The sequence below is a fragment of the Octopus bimaculoides genome, chromosome 11 (genome assembly GCF_001194135.2).
Source record: "Octopus bimaculoides isolate UCB-OBI-ISO-001 chromosome 11, ASM119413v2, whole genome shotgun sequence".
NCBI lineage: Eukaryota > Metazoa > Mollusca > Cephalopoda > Octopoda > Octopodidae > Octopus > Octopus bimaculoides.
In genome coordinates, this window is record NC_068991.1 from 30,210,761 (window position 1) to 30,215,071 (window position 4,311).

A 4,311-nucleotide genomic window follows, 5' to 3' on the forward strand; every position below is an offset into this window, starting at 1 on the left:
CTACTACTACTACTACTACTACTACTACTACTACTACTACTACTAGTACTACTACTAGTACTACTACTAGTACTACTACTACTAATACTACTACTACTACTACTACTGCCACCACCAAATCAGGCCTTCTAGCTTCTATTACTCTGTCAGCCTGAATGTTTAAGTCCCACATCTTGCATTCTTATTTTCTACTACTTTACTAGGTTCATGTTCATACCCTTTATCAGTATGATCAAATCCTAGCTCTCTACATAGTTCCCAGTGGATTACTCTCCCTAGATTGTCATGTCTTTTCTTGTATTCTTTCTGTGCCAGCATGCTACATTCACTTACTACGTGAGTAACGCTTTGCTCTTTTGATTTGCATAATCAACATGGGGAATTTTCTTGGTTTTTGTCTATCTTGGCTTTTATCCAATTAGTCCTTAATGCTTGATCTTATGTAGCTACTAACAAACTTTCTGTCTCCCTCTTCAGCTTTCCCTTCTGCAAACATAACCATGTCTCACTACTACAATTTGCTGCAACTATCTTTAGGAATTTAACATGCAACGCCTTCTCCTGCCAGTCATATAATTTCTGTTCTTTATTCTGGTTTTTAAGTTCGTTTGGATTTTTGGTTTCCTTATGTCTTGCTGTGACTCTAGCAGCTTTTAATAAAGGGAAGTTAATAGAGCTGGTTGCTTATCACTTCTTCCCTCACTTACTTTAACCATACTGCATCTCCATCATGATTGACTGGCTTATCGCAAATATTACTCCAGAACTTTCTAGCTTCTTCTGCATTAGGTTTCTCATCTTCAGTACCTCGTTCTCTACTATTTATTTTGTTATAAAATCTACTCTGGTCTGTCTCAAATAATCTATTCTGTTGAGACTCATTTATTCTTTTCTGATATCTGGAGAGCTTGCCTGCTACTGCTATGATATGCTGTTTCAGCTCTTCTATTACTGTCGTTCCTACTGCATGGTCTCTCTTTTCTAGTTTTTTTGTGTTCTCTTCTGCCTCCAATTTTGTCATTCACTTTTTTTCTCCTCATAGTGTTAGCTTGATCAACTAATCTCTGCTTAGTACTTTACACATACACTTCTCTAACCAAAGTGTTTACATCCATTTTCTATAGCCCCATCTTTTAGATTTACTTTCTAAGTAGCACTGCATCACTATCCTGTTTTCTTCGTTGGTCTATTTCCTCCTCCTGCTCTATCGACTGCTGCCGAGCGAGAGGCCTTCCCTTAATGGTCCAGTTTTATTTTCACTGTTACAACCAGAGTTTCTCTGGAAACACTTGTCTCTCATACACTGAGGTAAGGTAACGTTCGTCACCATCGTCATCACCCCTATTATTTTTCGACATCTGAAAATTGCATAGTAGTGTGTGTAAATCATAGATCAACTATTTCTTAGTATTTATGATTATCTATCCGCCGTTCTTTCTCTTTTTTTTTTGGTTGACTTTGTTATAGGTTCTCCTTTTACAACGTTTACTCATTATTATTATTATTATTATTATTATTATTATTATTATTATTAGTTAAAATATTCTGTGAAATACATACTGCTAGCGTGTGCTGGATCCACTGATTGAAACTAGTGCATCTTAGGGTATCTTCTGTTATCTCAACCAATGAAAAACAAGCTAATGAACGAATATAATAAAAACTATGATCAACCTCCTCTTCATTTTGTCTATACATACAGAGGCAAAAGCTTTTTTTGGTCTCTTTCTCTTTGTTACGTAATATAATAATTCTGATGATGCGCAAACGATATTTAAAAGTTGCTCAGCTGAAACAGTGCACGCTTTCTATTAAGCATTGGTATTCTCAAGAACTGTATGCATACATTTGAACAATTTCTGCTTCTGTTCTCACTCCAAGGGCTCTTAATAGAACTGTATGTATATATAATCTAATTGGATAGTAGTCTCCTGTACATATCTCTGCGTCCAAAATTTGTTAATTCCTCTTATTCTTTCCCTTCAGTAATGTTAATGAAGTTTCTTTTATCCATTTACTTTGGCCTACATACTATGTGAATGGTGTTGTTAGGCATAACTATCCCGGTCCAACATGCATGATGTACTTTTCAATTCGACTCGTAAAGCCAAATGAATATGACATCACTGGACTCGATGATCATTATCGGAATGTCTTTCAACTTGTATTTATTCAAACAGGATTGCCTAAGGACTAAAGAACCGCAACAGCTATAATGGGGATTTTTAACATATCTGTTGGTCGTGGTGTAAAGAGGGTGTGTAGTAGAATAAGTCGATCCCATGACATTAGAATTTCACCTCGTGAGACCTTAGAACACAACAAATATAATTCTATCTATTGTAGGTACAAGTTCTTAAAATTTGGGGGAAGGAGCCAGTCGACCCCAGTGTTCAATAGGTATTTATTTTATTGATCCGAAAAGATGAAAGGCTAAGTCGACCACAGCAAAAACACAACAATAATAATGGTTTCAAATTTTGGAACAAGGCCAACAATTTCGGGGGTAGGGATAAATCGACCCCAATACTCAACTGGTAAGGGTAAAAAGCAAAGTCAACCTCAGCAGAATTTGAACTCAGAATGTAAAGACGAGCGAAATACTACTAAACATTCTGCCCGGCGTGCAAACGATTCTGCCAGCTCGCTGCCTTGAACACAATAAGAACATAATGATTGCAAGACGTGTTTATTGTTTGACGACCTTCTCGAAATGGGAATCAAATTTCTTAAATTAGATCCCACTGCCTTCAAAAAGAAGGATAATAGACTGAGGCTAAAATAAAATTGAAACTAGTGTTCTCCTGTGAAATGTCTTTAAGAACAAGCTTGCTTGATTAGAATTGCCCAGTGGTTAAACGATGAAGAATAACAACAGGACTAACGTCAACAGCAATAAGAACAATACAACAAACGTAGCACAAATTTAGAAACAATAACAAAACCAATGACATTATCAGTAATAACGTCAACAACAGCAGCATCAATAACGCAATAAGAATAACTTCAACAATTAAAATAACGTCAGTAACAAAAACAATATAAAGAACACGAATAACGCTACAAACAACACCAGCATCAATGAGAGCAACGTCTACAACAATATCAAGAATAGAAGACTGAAAATTACTAACGGAGGAAGAAGCGTCAAATTCGATAAGACACTAAATTTCGCTGTTTGAAATGTTGATGTAATCTATATTTAAAGAGAAGAATTAAGAATTATCCGCCGAACTAAATGTTATTGAACAAGCAAGGAAGAAACGGTGAATACAACGGATAAATTACTAAAAACAGTATATATGTATATATATATATATTGTAAATTAGGCAATTAATTAGTGAAGAAGAATAAAAGACGAGAAGAATAAAACCACGAGATAATTATTTTAGTGGTTTCTATTTCCTTGGATCATAGCCAAATATATATAAACAAGATCGTGGATCGGTTTCAACGATGAATACATATTATTCGATTAACGCAAAATGGTTGAGTATCGCACTGATATGTGTTTACTTAATGTAACCCTCAGCTACAGTCAGTGTGACACGGTTATAGTATCTTTTAATCCCTACTATGGTCCATCTGATGAGCTTCCACACATATTCCTATTGCTACTTTCATTCACAAGGCTAGGCAATGGCAGAAGGCACTAATCCGAGACTGTGTGATTGTAAAAAGAGTTTCGCCACTTGTTCTGTCATTAAATATCATTTTATAAACAATAAGTTGTATAGCTAGATGACTGTTGTTACCTTTTATTTATTTAGAAAGTGCATTTTTCTTCTGTTTTCTTATTCTTCTTCCCCTTTCTCTTCTCCTGCTCCTCATTGCCTCTCAACGACAAAGATTCGAAGATAAGGAGATCAGAATAGAAAATCGAAAGAAAACAAGCTATATCTTTTACTTTTTATATTTTACTTGATTCTATCATTAGACTGTTGTCATGCTGGGGCACCGTTTGAAAGATTTTTAGACGAATGTATCGACCTTGTACTTACCTTTTTAAAACCTGGTTTTATACTACCAGTGTACTTTTACTGAATCGCTAAGTTACAAAGACGTAAACTCAGAAGCAGCGGTTGTCAAACACGGACTCAGAAACAAACGCGCGCACGCGCACGCACACACACACGTGTGCAGATGCAAGCGTGGCTGTGTGGTAAGAAGCTTGCTTCCCAACCACATGGTTCCTGGTTCAGTCCCACTGTGTGGCACCTTGGGCAAGTGTCAGTGGATTTGGTAGACGGAAACTGGAAACCCGTCGTATATATATATATACGTGTGTGTTTGTGTGTGTGTGTGTGTGT